Source organism: Lemur catta, chromosome 2, assembly GCF_020740605.2.
Source record: "Lemur catta isolate mLemCat1 chromosome 2, mLemCat1.pri, whole genome shotgun sequence".
In the NCBI taxonomy this organism is placed as follows: domain Eukaryota; kingdom Metazoa; phylum Chordata; class Mammalia; order Primates; family Lemuridae; genus Lemur; species Lemur catta.
The window spans coordinates 22822409-22842106 of record NC_059129.1 but is presented as its reverse complement, the minus strand read 5'-3'; the positions used below and the strand labels follow the sequence as shown (position 1 = coordinate 22842106).

Genomic DNA, 19698 nt, shown 5'->3' with positions numbered 1-19698 from the left:
CTAGCCCAGCAGAATGCAGAGAAAGCCCCCACCGTCCTTTGGATGAGAAAGTAGAGCTTACACTCGGTCCTATTTGTGAGCTATGGAATGAGTTGCCACTAGGGGGCACTGACGCTCCATGAAGAAAAGGTTTTCGGGTGTTTCCAGAGTATGTGTCAGCAGAACAGTCTTGTAATCAGAATTGACACAATTCTTTTAGGCTTAATACTAAAGCAAACCACTACATGCATTCAGAATTTAACATCAAAGAATGTCAATGTATTAGAGCATATGCTTTTACCTTTTTCACTTGTGCAAATTCCCCGATGACCTTTCTCTTCAGCAAGATGGCTAAACCAACTGTTAATCCCAAGGGCCCCCTAATGTTTAAGAAATGAGCCACAAGCTAATTTTGGCCTGTGTGAGATTGAGGGCGTCTGCTTTCTCATTGCAGTGTCTTTGCCAGTAATATAAACTCCAGTTGGATTTCCAGGAACTTGTCGCTCTGAGATGAGGCATTTATTTTAATGCATTATCTGGAGGAGGACTTGAATGCCTGGAATCCCTGAAGAATAAGACACTGTATCTTTGATGAAATGGAGAGAGTCTTTGTTTCATTGATATGATGGAATGCTTTTGTCAAGGTTCTCAGCTCCCTTGGGTGTTCTCAGATAAAGAATTCATCAGTTTGTTTTGAGTGTGCTACTTTTAGGAATGAATTGCATGTATTTGGTTAGGGACTGAAGAGTGTTAGATAAAAAGAGATTTGAAAGCGATGGTTCTGGAATATTTATCCTTAGGGTCAGAAATTTCCCTGTTGAATCTCTTTCAGCCTTTCTAGAGCCATAACTTTGCTCTTTAAGCTGAGAGATATATAAGTAGAGCTTTCTGGAAAATTAGCCAAGGCCACAATGTAGAGGTTTCGGAATACCCATTAAGCAAGTGGTAAGGAAAAGAGACCATCAGGTGGAAAGAATTCAGTCAGAATAACTGTGAGGAACATCTGGTTTGGAATCTTTTAGTGGAACCTGAGAGTGTGAGTGTGGTTGTATAACCTGTCTTTACCGGATGTCACTTGTGTTTGTTTTATTTATCCTTTCTCACCAGCCAGCTCTCTATGCTGGTTATCTTATTATACCCTGTCCAGGTCTCATGCTATCCTTTGTAGCATTCCGTGTTATTAACTTTACAGCAGTGAAATAGAACCAAAATTCACATCTGCAATGAACCAGTTTGTTGGTTAAAAAACAGGCATCTGCAGCCGCCTACAGTAACTGCATAGCTGCGTGAAGAGAATGTAAATGAGTGTGAACCAGCTATCAGTGCCAGGGCAGCTCCAGCTGTGATGGCGGATGGTTGGTACTTATTAACAGCACTCTAATTTGGGGCCCAGCCAGTCAGCTGACTCCTGTGCTGATCACAGGCCTTCACATTTATGTGGAGATGAATGAAGCTTGGGCCTCTTGTTCCCGCTATCAGGGAGGATCCTTATTCAGGAAGTAACGTTGACAAGAACAAAATGTCTGGGTGACAAAAAGATTTTTAAACCCACAAATGAGGGCTCCTTTACTGGAGTGGAAGTCCATGCTGCATAATACCAGTCAACAAAGAAGGAGGGTGGCGTAAGATTTCCTCATGATGGAATGTGGCCCGCCCCTGCTCCTGTCCAGGTGAGTCACTTCCTTCCTTCAGAGCCCAGAGTAAGTCCCGCTGAAGAGCATCAGCTGAAGAGCATCAGGCTTAGGCCGCAGGAGTAGTGCTCTCTTGCAGGTACGTCGTGTAGAGTGGCTGGGAGAGCTCTCAGCTCATGTTGTCCTCACAGCAACCCTGTGAAGTGGGCACTGAAGCTTGAAGTTAGGTGATGGTAAATCGTGGAGCTGAGGACCCAAAGGGAAGCCTCCCTACCCCAAAACATGATCCCAGAGTGGATCCCAATCACCATCCTTGTGAGCCATCCTTCCATCAAGCATTGAGCGAGCTGGTGGTGTTGCAAGGAGGTTTCACAGTTTTAACTTTGTTTGCATCTTAGTATTTTTGTCCATTTCCACTTTTAAAACTCCCTGTTGTAAACAGCATAGTACATCTGTTCATCACAGATTTCTTTGGTCGATAATTACACACACAAGCACTTTCTCTTTTACGTGACATCTTAGCCCATTAAACAGAGGTAGAAAACCTGGCCATTTCAGCAGGTGTGTGTTTGTGGGTTTCTTTTTAAGAATAAAAACAAAATGTGAATGTTACTTGCCCCTCTTCCCACTCTGCCTTCCTATTAAAAGTCAGATAAATACCATATTTGCTGCTGTTTGCGGTGGTTATTTAAAAGGGAGAAGGATAATCCAAAATAGGGAAAGATAAAAATGTGTTAAACTAAAACATCAATATGAATAAAAATCTTACTTTTGTTTCCCCTTGGCCCTACAGAAGTAGTTTTCATTCCTGTATTTAATCCATTTTATCCCTTGATATCAGGCACAGAAAGGTAGCAGCAGCTGCCTCTCCCCCTTGGCCTGCCTTTAAGGAGGCCGGGGACTGTGAGTGGGCATGGACCATGCTGCCATTCCACTCCCTCTGCAGGGCTGCCCCTCAGTTTTCTCCCCTCGAAAATCTCCCAGAGGCGGACTGCTGATTTCCGGCAGGTAGTGGAACACGTATCAACCTGACCGAGATTCAGAGCCAAGGAAGTAGGAAGTCTAGACAGGCTCAGCGTCACTGTGGACTCTAAGAACCTGGGGCCTGAGGTGTTGCTGACTTCCCTGATCCCCAGAAAATGGACTTAACTCTGCCTTGCTCCCCAGACAACACCTTGATGCTTCTTTCTCACTCCATGTAGCTGCCATAGATGATTAATTTACCACCTCCTCGGGAGACAAATCGCAGAACTCCTGTTCTACTCAGGGGAAGAGGCGTTGTGTTTCTCCCTTGTCAGCATTGTCCAGGACAGGTCCTCTTGCTGAGCTTTCTTAGCTATCTGTTTTAAGAGTTCTTTTGAAGACTATTACGTGAGGAGGGTTCACTGATGTGCAGCTCTGTGCCCAGGCTGTGTTGGTGCCATGAGGCTGTGAATGTCAGTGAGATGCGTGGCTGGCACCTGCACGCAGCAGAGGAAGCAGTACAGCGTGGTGGTTAAGGCAAGAGATTTTGACATGAAATCTGCTTGTGCTTTAGTTCCAGCTCCTCCACTTCCTGGCTTTGCGACCTAGAGTGGATGCATCATTTTCCTGAGCCACATTTTCTTTATCCATAAGATGAGAACAGTTGTACCTACCTTGTAGAGCTTTTGTGAAAAGAAAATGGCAGCTTGTGGGTGAAGTGTCCAGTCCGGCACCCAGTAGCCACTGTGTGAGGAAAGTGGGGACTGATGCTGCCAGGATATGCAGGTGTGGTGCAGGCTCGGGTGATAACGGGAAATCCTAGAAAGGAGGAACTTCTTCCACTTGTGTGAAATCTGCCACACAAGAGTATGGAGTTCCCCTAAAGTGGGCAGATGTAAATCCCATCAGGGAAGCAAAAGAGAACTCATTTACCTTAGTTTTTCAAATCATGTACTCAAAAAGCTCTTTTCTTTCTAGTTCCCCGGTGTGCTTCAATGTAAAGGGATAGATTTTTAAAGCTAATTTTTTGCTAACCAATATATTCTATACAAAGTGACAGCTCTCCGGCTGGGCACAGTGGCTCGCTCCTATAATCCTAGCACTTTGGGAGGGTGAGGCAGGAGGATCACTTGAGGCCAGGAGTTCAAAACCAGCCTGAGCAACATAGCAAGACCTGTCTGTACTCCAGCCTGAGTGACAGAGAAAGACCCTGTCAAAAAAAAAAGAAAAGAAATGACAACTCTCCTTTAGCCCACATTGTTCAAGTTCAGAGAAGGGCCCTGTGTGACCCTGGGGAGAACTGTGTCCTAAAGAAGGCTGCTGGAGGCCTGCTAGCACTGTTGTTGCTGGGACCTGTGTTCTTCTGTCCACAGCACTGCTGTGACCCTCTTGGGTTTTGCGTTGATTTCTTGTCTCTACCCAGAAGGATTGGAATCTCAGGGGACAACATTCAAAGAGATGAATGTAGAAAGGGCTTAGAAACAAAGATGACAGTACAGTTTGCTAGAGAACTCTGAATTAGTCACAAAATAGAGATAAAAATCCATGGTTTGTCTCCATGACTCGTTGGTCATGGTTTTTTTTGTTTGTTTGTTTCTTATTGGGAGGGCACTGACCTTTACCCAGAGTCCTGGCCACCCCACCTACCCTCAGCAGCAGGCAGCCTGCAGGTCAGAGCTTGTGTATAAGGACATAACTACTTGTCTTTTTTGTTTTTGGTCTCTACTAAAGAATGCTGTGTATAATACTTATAGAAAAAGACTTTCTGTGGATTTTAACAAGTTTGTATGGACACTGTATTAAAATAGAAACTTTGACCTTTTTCATGGTTTTTGTGGCCACCCGTCAGCCATTGCATATCAGGCTTATCACAGCCTAATCCTATCTGCAAACCATGTGGGGATCACAAGCTTCAAGTGGCTCTCTTTCTAGAAACCACACGCCATTTTAGTCCCTTTGTATGTTTTGCTGAAATAATGTCATGGCATTTTTCTATGCCTGTGGCCTCATCAAAGGAGAGATGCATTTTGGAAATTTCACATTAAAAATCCCTCAAGAATCGGTACCAACAAAGTATCTTTTCTGTAAAGAATGACTTGCCTCCTTGTTGTCTTTATGCGAATTGTGTTACCAGGTGTCAGCATCCTTGTTTGTTTTAGTGATCTCATTGCAATGTCCTTGAGAAAGGGCTGTGTGTATGTGTATGCGACTTGGTGTGTTGAAGTGCAGAGCGATAGTGTGTTCCTCTTTGCATTCTCAGCACAGAGCGCTGCAGGGTTTCCAGCCTTCCAGGTAGAAGAGAAATTGTTGCTATGGTAATACCACAAGCATGAAAACACCCTCTGTCCCTGTGGGTGTCTGTGTCAGGGCAGAGGAATGTGGAGAAGGGAAATAGTAGCAAAGAGGAATGTTCAGCACATTGAGCAAAATGAGAGCCAACCCTAGGCTACGGCTGCCATTGGGTGAAATTCCTTCTGTTGAATTCAAGGTCATTTTCCAAATGCAGTTTGGTAGCCGAGAAATGTAAATGGCCTTTTAGTCTTCATGTCCTCCCTGACTTTGAGACACAGATACAGAGAATACAGAGGGTCTCTGTCACCTCCCTAGTCCCCAAAGGCCACATGGCCTTCCCACAGACCATAGTTAGAAAATGCATGTCTGTGTCTGCTACATCATTCCAACTGCGATCAGCCACCCAGGCCCAGTGTAACTGGCTGTGGCACCAGGCCCTGCCATCCCTTTTGAAGCTAAATAACAGTTGTGTGCTCTGTGTCTGCACTCCATGCTAATGTCCCCTGAGATGATGGACTCCAAATAACCTTGGTAACGCAGAGCAGTGATGAGAAACAAAGTCCATTCCGCTGAGGTCATGGATGAGGAGCACACCAAAGGCTAGTGTGCTCTGCTAGCAGATAATCAGAGTAACTATAGTGAGGGCCTTTTGAGTTGGGAGTTTGGCATCATATTATTAGTTAAAACAGGCTGAGGTCTGGGTACCTGCTACTAAAACTCTTGCTGGGTTTTAGGGCCTTTATACTCCTTATCTGTTCAAAGTCACACAGCTAGCAGATGACAGCATCAGGAGTCAAATCAAGGGCTTCTGATTAGTTTTTAGCATCGTTATCTTCTGGAGATACAAACTGAAATATTTATAAATGAAATGATGTGTAATCTGGGATTTGGTTCAAAATTATACTGGAGGAGGGGGTGGAAACGTGGGTAGGATATAGCTAAGCTAGGATTGCCCATGAGTTGGTAATTATTAAACATGAGTGATGGGTGCGTGGGGTTCTTTTTTATTATCTACTTTTGTATACGTTTAAAATCTTGTATAATAAAAAGTCAGTTTTAAAAAAACACCAAATAAAGACATCTAGGTCTGTCTGACTTTAGCTATATCTGTGCTCTTATCTGCTTTGTGTTGCTACTTTGAGGGTACATCATTCTTGGGAGCTGGAAAGACCCTTATTCAAATGTTCTGTTTTGCAGCTTGGTCACTTTTTTAAGAGATGAGGAAAATTTGTAACCTAACAGGAAAATGTCAACAGCTATTTGTGAGAAGCTTAAAGACTATTCATCTTGGAGGAGAGAAGGCTGCATTTATGTAGTGTCTCTGTTTGTACAAGATTCTTCTGTATAAGAGATGGGGAACTGGTATTTTCCAACTTCCCTAGGAAAACAGACCTAAACTACCTATAAAGAATCCAAGATATTAATAGCTCACTAGGCTTTATTGTAACAGTACAATGGGTTCCCAGAAAGCCCGGGGTCCTGCACAGAGAGCCTCATCCTTCAGAGGCTCCTGTACCACCTACAACTGACTGTCCCTTCCCTAAGATGACATGCACACCTGCAGTCCAGCCTCGGACCAGAAGAGAGCACAGATGACCTTTTGAGTGTCCCTCTAGCCCAAAATCTATGATTTCTAGAAAACCAAAGGTCTTAAAATGGGATTGGATTTGTTTTTCAAGAAGAAACACACTGAGGGAGTTTTCTCCCATCAGATCCCTGTGGCCTCATAAAAGCATTGTTTTTTTTCCGTTTTATTTCCCAGCAGAGGTTCATATGAAAAGCATTTTAAGTTTCAAAAGCTGCCTATGTCTGAGAAGCTGGTCCAGATTCTAGCCCAAAGAGGGTGAAATAGATCGCGGTGTTTTCTTCTATTGTCTTTGACTACACTTGTCCTTTTGCCTTCCTCTCCCCTCCGCTGTCAGAGTTTGCTGCTAAAAACATCTCCTGTTAGCACAGCCCTCTTAGCTCCAAGGCCTTCTCACCTCCCATGAAAACTTACTTTTCATCCTCAAGGCCAACGCTCACTGTGACCTGACCTCCTCTTCCTTACTTATACCTTTTCTCCAGGTGAGCTTCCTGCACTCTGTCACCATGGCTCTGACTGCGGTGCAGGTTCTTCCTCCCTCCCCTACATTCTCTCTCTGGACTCACTTCATCAAAACCTTTGCCCTTAGTCCCAGCTACTTAGGAGGCCAAGGTGGGAGGATCACTTGAGCCCAGAAACTAAAGGCCAGCCTGGGCAACGTAGTGAGACTCTGTCTCTAAAATACTAAAAATTTTTAAAAGCCTTTGCCCAGCTAGAATGGAGAAGAAACCAGTGAGAGTTTTGCCCCTCACCCTCCCTGGCACTTTTCTGCCCTCTGGAGCATGATCCTCTGCCACCCTCAGCATCTTGTGCAGAGACAGGCTGGCTCCGCTTTGGTGGGAGCATGTTCATTCATTCAGCAGATGTTTATTGGGCATTGCTATGCCAGAAGGAATAAAAAGGGCAGCCACAGCCTTCACCTACAATCCAGGGGTAGGGGTAGGTGTACTCTGCCGACAATTAGTTGGTGAGAGAGTGATATTGGGAATCTGAAGAGAAGGTCACTTGGGTTTGGCGTGATGAGGAAGTCCTTGCATGAATGAGATGGGTCTTGGCCTGACTGGCCCTAGTGGGATCTAAGTGGTGGAGATAGGAAGAGTTTCACTCCAGGGCTAAGAAATGACATGAGCAGAGCTGTGTGAAGGGTCACTCGGTAGACAGGTATGAACAGGGCAGAAGGAAGTGAGACTAGAAAGAAGATAAATAGGCCTGTAGAGGGCTTTGCAGTGCAGAACAAGGAGGGTGAATTGGATTCCAGAGACCCCAGGGAGCTATTGGAGGCTTAACCCTCTCACACTGTTTGGGGGAGGGTGAACCTTGAAGAGTCATGAAAGGGAGTGAGAGGGAGGGAGAGATCAGATAGAGACGGTTAGGGGAGATGGAACGCCTTGTCAACTGAGTTATCCTGGAGTTATCCTGATGAGTCATTTGTAGTAACCTGGGGCCAGTCCTCAGCTGACAAACCCTCCAGCCCCTTGGTATAAAGCCATTTGGTGTAATGCTGCAAGTAATTGCTGGGATTATTTCTCCTATTTTCCACAAGGCCTGGTGGAGGCAAGGAAGCAGGTAGAGGGGAGAAAGCCATTGGCAGCCCTCAGTCTTGGGCACGTGTCCAGGGGCTGCCCCCAGGCATTGCTCCTCCTGCCTGTGGTGTGGCCATCCCTGGAGCAGATCGTTTGGCACTGACTGCTTTGCTACTGTCCCACTGGCCAGCGTATTTTTTTCCCCAGTCTCGAGTCCTTTAAATATGGAAGAAACCGTGTAACCATCACGTTTTTTTCCCCCACTCGTTTTAAAAGGCTTGTTTTCCAGCTGAAAGCATGTTGGATAAGCTTAATTTCTCTCACTCAGATAAGCTTAATTTCTTTAACTGTGATGAGCATAGAGAGAATTACTTAATTCTCCTTTTGCAACATGTTTTCCCAGCTGCTGGGAGGCCTGCTTTTTTTCCTTGGGCCTCCTGACAGAAATGCAAACAATTTACAGCCCTGTGGTACCAACTGCTGTTAAGGGCCATGGATGTTAGTGTGTTTTTTCGGGGGATGTGTTTATCAGGAGTTGGTGGCTGCTTTCCTGTCCTTCCATACCTTGCAGGAGACAGGGGTCAAGGCTTGTGCTGAGAAAGCCACAGCCCCTTCTTCATGTGGGGTCACCTCCCTGCCCAGCCCCAGCCCTACATCCTCGTTGTACAAGGAATGAAGTCTGTTCCTTGGATGGCTTCTGATTGGAACTGTGTTTTCTGGGGCACCTCTGCTTAGGTCCTTCAGAGGAACACAAGTGGCCTTTTGATACCTTGTTTTGTAAAAAGTGCATTTCCACGAAATAAGGCTTAACACTGTTCATAAATAAACACATCCATTCACAGGCAAGGCGGTGGGAGAATGCATCTGGGAGCAGTTTGGCTGGGTGTTTTTGCTTTTCCCTCTGTAAATGCCTGGTGTGCACCGTCCATCCAAGGGTGGCTGCGGGGAGAACACTCTATTCTGTGGCTGCCAAAACCACAACAAATAACAACTTTCCGTTCTGTCATCTCTCTCAGCTCCACTGCTGGGCAAGCAATTCATTTTTCTACCATAAAAGGACAATGAAACTTGTCTATAGCTGTAGTGCCTTCTGCACTGCAGGGAGAAAGCCGAAGACGGGCAGGGAGAGACACTCCGCAGCAGGTGCAGCTGTGCCTGCCCTGAGCCCAGGGCCTCGCTTAGTCCAGGCTCCGGGGCGGCAGCAGCAGTAAGAACAGGAGAGGAAGGTGATGTGGCACCTCTACCAAGCCTCCAGACTGGGAAATGTGAGGTCAGGACAGGCTGGAGTGTCGTTTTCATCTCTGTCGCTAGTAGGACACATGAATTTTTGGCTCAAGCCCTGTTCCAAAGAGCTGTACTCAGTCTGCCCAGGTGGTTCTGTATTATTGACATTTTGTTCTCTTGCTTCGTAATTATAGATGTTAGATTTAAAAGGGGGACCTGGGAGATCATATAACCCAGACACTGTTGTGCATATGAACAAAACCATGAAGAGATTAAGTGCCAGGTTCATGCAGCTTAAAGAAATCAAGCTTCTGTCTTTTGGTTATATATGGCCTTTGGGTACAGGGATAGCTCTCTAACCCATGTATGTCCCCAGTGATCCATTAGTGTACAGTTTGGCTCAGTTAAAGGTGAGCCGCAGAAACCTTGGCTAATATAAATACAATTTTTAATTGATAGGTTTGTATGTCACTCAACCAGGGTCTTTTGGAAAGTAGATCGTCTTTATAGTGTTATCTGTAAAATTCATGGGTCCTTTAGGTGATTGCAAATAAATGTTCAGAATCAATACAGGAGTTGTTAATAAGCAAACGCTTAGCTATTTTGACAACATTTAGAGCGCTTTGAGACATCAGCTCCAGAGTTCCTGCACCACACACCATTTCAGAGGGGCCAGGGTACCAACCCAACCTAACCTAACAGAGCCACAGAAAGAATACTGTTTCCACGGCTGGCCACCATGCAGATCCTTGCTCTGGGAGAGGGGGTCCTCACACTGAGCTTCCCATCCTTTTGCTAACTCCCTTGGAGGTTTTTCTGTAAAGAAGAACTGAGATTTGTTTTGTCACTTAAACTTACCTTAACTCTAACTGCGCATCTCGTTTCATAGTGGATGCTGGAACTGAACTGAGCACATTCCTGAAGGAATAAAAACTATGTCCAAGAATGTAGCTGATCTGAAGATTTGGGAGGAAAGCAAGGATTTTCAAGGTTAAATGTTATTACCCAGATAGTGCTGGTGGTCAGAATGGATTCTGAGCTCATTGGGTCAGAAGAAATCATTCCTAAAAGAAAATATCACTGAGTAGAAATGGCTGGGGCAGACTCAGTGTGAATGATTCAAGCATTGCGTACCTAGACCCTACTGGTTTTTTCTACCCAAGTAAAGAAATTGGGTAGGCAGTCTTAAAACAGAAAGTTTACAGAACTCTTTTTTTTAGTAAGGGCTTTCTAGATTCTTTTTTTCTCAACAGTATAAAATTGAGTATCTTAATCTAGCAAAGAGCTAATTGATCTAATTTCCCTGGTACTTCTCAAGACCTTCACTGCCCTTGGAATAAACAGACGATGCCCAGAAGCATTTGTCTCACAGCTTCTCACATGTTCTTTGCTTGCGGAAACCTTGGAAGCCCTTGGTTTTTTAGCAACAGCAAGTCTTACAGAACAATTACTAGTTTGCATTCAACGTAATTTTTAAGGCTGATTTTTCGAGCAAATAGCATTTCCTTCTTGGCCTGAGAGTCTCTCCTCCCCATCCATCACTGTCTGTGCATGCCTGGGCGTCCTGGTCGTGTGGTGACCAGCTCAGAGACATCAGCCTACTTGCTTCCTAATTTGGTCACAGTATGCTTCGGGCAGTCTTGCCTAACTTTAGAAAAACACAAACACAGGGAGTAGCTTCGATATAGCAAAAGGGAATTTCCTCTTGTCAAAAGGCCTACAGTTCCCTTCTTACTTCCTCTAAAAAGAGGAAGTGACACTTGGGGAGGTTGTAGCTCCCTCCGAAGTTCTCCCTTTGAGCTTGGTTTCTTCCTGCCGACTTCTTCCTAGCTAGTTCCTGCTCTTTCCTTCTGCATCCATCCTAAGGCTTCTCAACACATAAGGAATTTAATTTTATTCCTAAGGATATCTATTTTCCACTTGAATGTCCATCAACAAGGATCAGGTTAAATACATTCTGGTACCTCTGTTGAGTGTCACACACCAGGGTCAGCGAACTCTTTTCTATAAAAGGTAAGACAGTAAATATCTTGAGCTTTGCAGACCACATGGTCTCTGTCCCAGCTACCCAACTGCCTTTGTAGCATGAAAGTAACTATAGACAATATGTAAACAAGTGAACGTGGCTATGTCCCAGTATAATTATATTTACAAAAATCAGCAACAGGCCAGATTTGGACCACAAGCTATTGTTTTCCAATCCCTGGCATGCACCATAGCATTAAAAAGAAATGACATGGATCCAGTTGTGCAGATATGGTGCCGTCTCCAGGATGTAGAGCAGTAGGTATAGTGTGCTCACATTTGGGTTTTCAGTGGCAAGGGGACAGACAGTATGTTTGCTGACATAGACATAAAAAATCACTTTGGAAGGATAGGTGAGAAGTCGGTAGCAGGGAATCACTTTTGGGGATGCTCACTGAGGATTAGGGGAGGAGGAGTGTGCAAGTATTACCTTTTCAGTAAAAAAAGAATTACACCCATTTTCATTAACCCAGTCATATTTAAACTTTAAAGTAAAAGGATTTTGTTTTGTTTGTTTCAAGAGAATTTGGAAAATAGAAATGTAGTTATTACAGTATGCTTGTATATTTTCAAACTCATAGCTAATTCTCCTGGTCCCTTGTGAGGGCTTATTTTACCACCTAAAAAGGAGAGCTTTGCCTCAGGTTGTAGGTGAGGTGATGGGGTTTTGTGGTAAGTGGAAAAAGCTGGAACTCAGCAACTCTGCCTTCTTGCCTGCCTTTCTGCACGAGCCCTGTTTCCAGCACAAGCTCAGGCACTGCTGGACAGGATGCAACCAGTGAGAAAACCTTGGACCACGAGTCAGAGCCCCACGGGAATAAATACAGCTTTTAGTAATTAGGATGCAAGACTGCTTCCGACTGCTTCTTTTTCCCACAGAGACCGTGTCTGACTAACAAGTATGGATAGGTTCTGATTCACCAAGTGTTGCCATGACCAGTTTTTAAAATGTCTGGTTTGAGTTGTGAAACCAACCTATAAAGTTGTTACTTTCCTGGTATGTAAAACAACTCATTTTTGGTATGTGAGGAACAAGTAAAAGGTTTCCTGGCAAATCTTTCTCTGCTTAGGAGGCAGTGCAGATTCAAACAGCTAAAGAATTTGGCCGTCGGCCTCAAATCATAGCCCCCTTACATCTCCTAGGCAAATATTTTTCAAATAGCCCTAACTGAGCCTTTTCCAGGCATAATTTGCAGGCTTATGTGCTGTCATTCAGTTTTTCAGCAAAACTCCGTGTAGAGATGTTGGAAATTGTAGCTTTTGAAATCCCTCCTTGAAAACATGGAGATTTGTAGAGATGTGGAGGCAGTTACAACAATATAAAGTCTCTATCTCTGCCACTTAAGAAGTGCCTGGCTGCCAGATCCAGAGTCTGTTCTGCATTGCTTGTCTTGTCTTTCTCTGTAAGAGCATTAAGTGGGAAGTTGTGCTGAACAAGCAGGCATTGCCTTTTATAAGGGAAGTCATTTAAAACATCAAAAATATGTTTGAAAGATACTGGTGTAGTTTCCTCTGACCTCAATTTCATACACTAGTAACTCTCTGGTGTCATAGAGTTAGTACTGATGTTCTGCCCTGCCAGGTGGCTAGGGACATGTGTCCAGTCCAGATAGGGAGAAAGCTGTACTTTGCTTGATTGAGGACAGTAAGTTGTTCCTTGCCGTACATATTGCCCCTAAAGGGAAGCTGGGCGTTTTAAAGAATAGTCTTATATTCTCTCTCTTATTCTCTTTCTGTCTCTCTCTCTCTCTCTCTCTCTCTCTCTCTCTCTCTCTCTCTCTCTCTCTCTCACACACACACACACACACACACACACACACACACACAACATACACACACTTCTCTTCTACCAACACCAGCACCACCTCCCCGCCTCCGCCCCATCATAGCTCTCTCCATTACTGCTTTTAACCTTGAAACCTCTCTGTACACTTATGCATTCATCCTGCTCCTGCACTTGCATTATTAATGGGCCTGCAGCAATCTAGCGAGAACACTGACATTGCTAATTACTGCTCATAACCGAGAAGTAAGGAGCAGGGAGTAAAGTGGGTTACAAGGCAGTGTCCCAACAATAAAATACCACTGTCAGGCAGAAGGGCAAGTGTCTGTCTTCTGTGTGTTCAGAGTGCAGGTGGGGTGTCTCTCCATCACCACAGGCAGACCTGGCAGAGCACCATGCTGGCAGGAGCAGAGATGCTATTCCCATGGGTCACCTGGGCTTGCTGTCTACACACATGGTTAGAGAAGTGGGTGCACTTCTCTCAGAATTTGAAACACGACAGAACAACCCCATGAGGACAGATCCCTTTGTAGCAAGCAGTGTGAGCCAGGAGGAGACGAAGTGCAAGTGGCAGAGAGGCCACTTCAGCCCTCTCTCGGCTGTGTGTGGTTGGATGAGCCCCGAACCTCCAGGTCTGAGTTTACTCATCGAGCCCCTAAACCACAATTCCTGAGGAATTGTACATTTTACATGTGTGCATATGTGTTATTAGAAGACATAAGGCTGGTGGGACAGAGCTATCCTGGTAGAACATGTACATGCACGTCCCAGACATCAGGGCTATCAAGCGGTATGGGCAGAAGCGGTGGCTGCATTGAAGGAGCATCATCAGAGGAGAGTGCACATCTTAACTCTGCCTCTCACTAGCCCCAGGCACTTCCCACCACCTTTGTGAACCCATTTCCTCTTCTGTAGAATGGGATAATAATACCAGCCCTGCTTAGTTTGTAGGGTTGTGTGGTATTTGCAGGTATACAGGGAAGGCACTTGGGTCAACATGTTGGTGGGAGCTAGGGAGATTTCTGGGGCGGGTGAGGACAGCCCCTCCTCCCACAGTGTAAGTGGTGTAGCTGCAGGAAGAGGAGAATTTCATTCTGCCACAGCAACTGATACATCCCAGACCTTTAATACTACCTGGGAAACCTTAACAAAGTGATCAATAATCAAAACTTACCCAGTTTCTGAGGAATACTGACCATGTCTTTTAGAGGAACAAAAAATAAAAGGGAAGTTTTAAAGATGTAAGTAAAATATAACATAGTTGGACTCTGCAAATGACAGGGGTTACCTGCCCACTCTGTGCTTTTTTTTTTTCCTTTCTTTTTTTTTTTTTTTTTTTTTTTTTCCCCAGGGACAGGATCTGTCTCTGTTTCCCAGGCTGGAGTGCAGTGGTGAGATCATAGCTCACTACAGCCTCAGATGCCTAGGCTCAGGTAATCCTCCTGCCTCAGCCTCCCAAGTAGCTGGGACTACAAGCGTGCACCACTACTCCTGGCCACTCCATATCATTTCTTAAACTTTGCATATCTAAATTATCTTTTGCAAATTACTATCTTGGAATTATAATCCTGAAACTAGACTGCTTATGCTTTAAATACTTGTAGGAAGTGCAGGAGAAAAGGAAAACTACATTGAAGTGGTATTTTTAAATGTTGAAAAGCAGGAAATACCATTTTGAAAGGACACAAACCTAGGTTTTTCTTTAAAAGAAAACAGCTTCAGACCAGGCGTGGTGGCTTATGCCTGTAATCCTAGCACTCTGGGAGGCCAAGGCAGGAGGATTGCTTTGAGCTCAGGAGTTTGAGACCAGTCTAATAGGCAAGAGCGAGACCCTTTCTCTAATAAAACTAGAAAAAATTAGCAGGGCATGGTGGTGCATGCCTGTAGTCCCAGATACTCCGGAGGCTGAGGCAGGAGGATCACTGTGAGCCAGGCTGACGCCACAGCACTCTAGCCCAGGCAACAGAGCAAGACTCTGTCTCAAAAAAAAAAAAGAAAAGAAAACAGCTTCAAGAAAGTGAGGAGTTACTGATCACTTGACAGCACAAAGGATGTGGGTTCCAGGTGCCCTGCCTCTGAGTCTTGTGATGTTCTTCTGCCTTCCTCTTTTCTTTTTATTTTTCTTTTTCATACTATAAATATGGCCATAGTTGAGAGAGTCTTGAGGTGAGTCATGGTTATCAAAATTGAAAGTAAATTCTCACTTTTCCCATATCTCACACACGAGCAAAATGCCGCTGTAGGCTGTGGGGGCAGGGCACGAGCCCTGCAGCAGGGTGGCCTAGCTGGTGCTGATGGGGGGCTGCATGGTGGGAGATCGGTTTGTGTCCTACTGTTGACAGCCTGTTCTTCCATGAGGGAGGGAGCCACAGCAGCACTAAATAATACCCCAAGCTTCCCAGATCCACTTGAGCAAAAGGGGGTATTTCCTTTATTCAGTTATTTTGAACATTTCTTTTTTTGCTGTTCCCTCATTCAATCAACATTTGAGTTCAGGGTCTTAAATTTGATGTTGAAGAGCACAATATTCTACGTAGTAATGTTAGCTGTTACCATCATTTGGGACTCTATATCAGACTTTATTAAAAGCAACCTTTTTATTAATAAGAAAGTGAAATGAACTGAGAATTGCCCAGTGCTAAAAAGAGTTACCAACAAAGTTTTGCATAACCCATTCCCTAAAAAAAATAGACCTACATGTACTGATATGGAAGTCTTTCCAAGAAATACACTGTCAAGTAAAAAAAGCAAGGTAAAGTGTGTGCAGGGTGAGCCTTTTATATAAATGTGAAGGATATATGTGTTAAATACATGCATAACTTTTCTGGAAGGAAACACAAACTGCTAAAAGGGAGGCTTTGAGACAAGAAAGGAAGCTTTCACTCTTTGTTTATACCTTTCTGTATTTCTTAGCACATAACAGCACATGTATTTTTTTTTCGCCAGTGTCAACCAAAGTTTAAAATTTTTTTAAACTTTTGGATATAAATCCAGGTTTAGCTTAACACTTCCCCCCAACTTTGGTCTGTCTGGAATGAATCAGCTCCTCCTTTACAGTTTCCAGATATGTGAATCTGTTGTGTTCCGTACAGTCTTCACCTTGACTTAATTTACTATCTACTTATATTTTCATAGCTCTTTACTCTACTTTTTCTATCAATATAAAAATCATTGAAAGAAGACTATTCATTGCTGGAAGTGCTTTCAGTTTTATACAGTTCTGTGCTTTTAACAGCAAAGTGAAAGCCTGGCATTCCCACCATCCAGCCATAGAAATCCCTGACTTGGCACAGCGATGTCCCATGTTTATTTACTGCTCTCATCACCCCCTCAGTTTCATTTCCAAAAGGTAGTAGTACCTTCTGTGAAGCAAAATAAAATTGGCAGAACAGCTGGTTTTTCCTGCTAGAAAACAGAAGAAAGAGTGTGGTAGGCTGTTAATGGTGGCGTGGCAGTAAGAATTCTGGGCATAACCTACATAATCTAGGCAAGTCCTCCAATTTCTCAAGAAATTGGTTTCTTCACCTGTAAAATGGTGAGGTGATGATACCTACCTCACTCCCTGGGTTGAAGGAAGCGATGTTTACAAAATTCAGCACCTTTAACATTTAGGGATTCATTTATCTTCTGCCTCCTCTGAGGCCTGGAAAGTAAACAAAAACTGGTGTTTTTATTGTTGTTGATTTCCTCATTATGTGGAGGCACTTCTCTGCATTGGTTTTCTCCTCTATAATGAGATCTGCTTACCTCAGAATCTTGCAAGGGGCAGAGGAGCTTATCACAGACTTTTGGACCTAGAAGAAACTTAAGATTCATGTAGGTCCATGAGTCCTTCTACAGTATCTCTGTCCAGGAGTTAGATGTGAGTAGACTCTTCCTTTGGTTTCTAAAAATTCTACATGTTCTTTTAATTTCTAGGTTTTGATCTTGAACCTGATGTTTCTGATAAATACATTCAATTGGCCATGGTAATGAATCCAATTAGAATTATCAGGGCTTGAGCTTTTATCTTTTAAGATCTTCTGTAGGCAGTATTCCATTGCCACAAATAGCACTACCTTTGAAAGCTTCTTTGACAAGTTTTCCAAACCCAGCTCACATATTTTTAAAGAAATAGTTGATAGCTGCAGTTCCAGCGGAGCCAGACAACTTAGACAAATCACTGGAGCGCATCGTGGGTGACTTGGCCTACCTTGTGTCAGCCTTTCTTTCCTAAAGACATTAGTGCTTTGGACCAGCAGCACTTAATCAGATAACATTCAGACTCTAAACTACTTACTGTGTGACTCTCAGCAAATCATGTACTCTGACTTTCTGCATCAGAGAATGAAGATGTTCATTTCTGTTCCAGCCCCCTCCAAGTAGTTGTGAGAAGCAAGTGAGGCTGCCTGAGGTGTGGACTCTTTGACAAAGACATCGAGAGCCCCACAGAGGCCACGTGGCAGCAGCAGTGTTCCTTGAGAGTTTTGAGAAGCACACCCATCTTGAGAAGGCTAGGTACCTTCCCTCTGGGACACACAATATGTTGACTAGTCTCTTTAGTGGTTACTCATCAAAGAGAAGGTTGTCCCTGGAAGATTGACGCGAAGCCATGCATTTTGACAAGGAACTAAATAGAATAGAGAACCCCAGTGCAGCAGAAGGTACGTGTGGGACTGTCTGTCCCTCAGCCCCTAAGGACAGAGATCAGGAGTTAAAAAGTAAGCAGAGATCATCACTGGTTAAATTGTGTGGAGCCTTAAAAGTGAAGATGTTTATCCAGGCACATTTTTTAAAGCTCGGTATGGGCTAAGATTGTATCTGCATTCTTTCTGCCATGTTTTCACAGTATGTGCTTTGTGGAATTTTTTACATAGGTTTCTACAAGGTCAGTATTTAGAAATGCATTATATTGCTCTGGATATAAAGAATTCACATTTTGGAAATGTTTTGCTTTTGTCTAAGCTTTAACATACATATTTAATTACAAGGCGTGAGGATTAATGGTGCTTTGAATATTTAAAGCTCTTTTCCCAAGATTAATTTGATTTAATTACTCCTGAGATAGACGCTTGCAACCTTGGTGACTTGCCATTTGGATGTGAGTGTGAGAGGAGAGGGGGCGAAACCGTGACTTCTGTCAGGTTCAGCTTTTGGCCTTTTACTTTCTTCTCCACTACACCCCCTCCCCTCTCACTTTTAGCTCATCACTTTGTCTTTTCAGTTTGGGGAGGAAAGAGGAAAAGGTAATAGAATTAGTTCCTTGTCAAAACGCCTTTATGAAGTTCACCTTGCAGCTTGCTGTGTGTTCAAAGTAGTAATGTTTAGTTTGCATCCCTTAGCATCCAGGAAAATAACGTGACAGAATGAGTTCTATAGCCCTGCTCTCCCAAAGACTCAAAAGTGCTCCCTTTCATCCTGGCTTTGATCCAGTGGCTGTGTGGAGAGGTGGAATGGGCACAGGCCCACAGAGCCCGGACCCAGGAGGGGCCCCCTAACATTAATCACAGAGATCAAGGAGCCCTTGGCGCAAAGAGGAGGAGTCGACTTTGTTCAAGCTCACTATGTTCCTTTCCATCTCTGGCCACCACAGCCAGTGGAGCTGCTTCCATGTGCACCCATCTGCAGGGACAATGACCACTGGCAGCCCTGTAGCTGAAGGGTTAATGCTCCTGCCATGATCTGGCTCCTCTAAGAGGCAGAATGTGGGATGAGCATCTAGGAGCAACAACGTGGGGTTGGGGGGAAGCAAGAGCTGGCTGCATCTGGAGTGCGGCTCTCCATCAACAGAAATCCCCAGGCACCTTCTCAGCACCAGACTGGACCAGACCAGTTCTTCGCAGAAACAGGGCTCTGAGTTGTTGAAGGATTACACTGCTCAAATCTGATGCCCTCCTACAGTCCGAAGCCACTGACCCATCCTGCCAGGAACTCCCAATCACCCTTTTCCTTCTTGGGGAAATAAAGTATTTCACTGACCTCTCATCCAGCTCAAAAACATGAGACAGGAACATCATCATTTGGTGTGCTAGAGGAGAGAACCTTACAAAAGTAAAAGAAAATTTTGTTTTTCCTTCTCATTTGTGAGGTGCCTTAAAAAGACACTGCTTGGGCGCCCATTGGGATAGCTATTAATTCACTATTAAAATAGCGGTAAAGTCCCTTTTCCTCAGCAGCAAGGGGACAGGCACCATAGCCTGAGTGGAATTGGAGCTTTGACATGGGTTGGACTGTGCTGCCCCTGACATCAGCCAGGCCTGATTCCCAGGAAACTTTGAACTGTGCTGGCCAGCCCCAGTAAGATCAGTGGCTGGTGCTTCCTGGAGGAGGTCATGGCTAAGAAACTGAGAGGAGTGTGAACCTCGAGTTTCTTTCTTTTAATGCAGAGGCTTAGCTTAGAAAGCCAGCTTATGGAAACATGTTCCACCATCACAGCACCAGATACTGGCCAGCCAAATCGATTGGCTGCTGCCTTGTTCACATGTCCCATCTACTTTTGATCTTGTCCTTTAACTCAGCTGTTAACGGGTCATAGAATGTTACGTTTTGTTTCAAACAAAAGTGATGCCCATCCCCATCCAGTGTGCAAGCTGGAAAACACATTTCTTTCTGTCTCTGCTCTGTGATGACAGCCACAGTAACTAGGCCATAAACTGTGCTCAGCTTATCTTGAGCTTTTTATGGGTTTTATCCAAAGACACTTATTGACTACCA

At 44.3% G+C, this 19698-nt stretch overlaps 1 protein-coding gene across 4 annotated transcripts in view; it reads left to right on the top strand.

Annotated features, from left to right (window-relative positions):
* The window catches only part of RNF216 (ring finger protein 216), a 153050-nt gene that overhangs the window by 77335 nt on the left and 56017 nt on the right, over nt 1–19698 (top strand). The window lies entirely within an intron of this gene.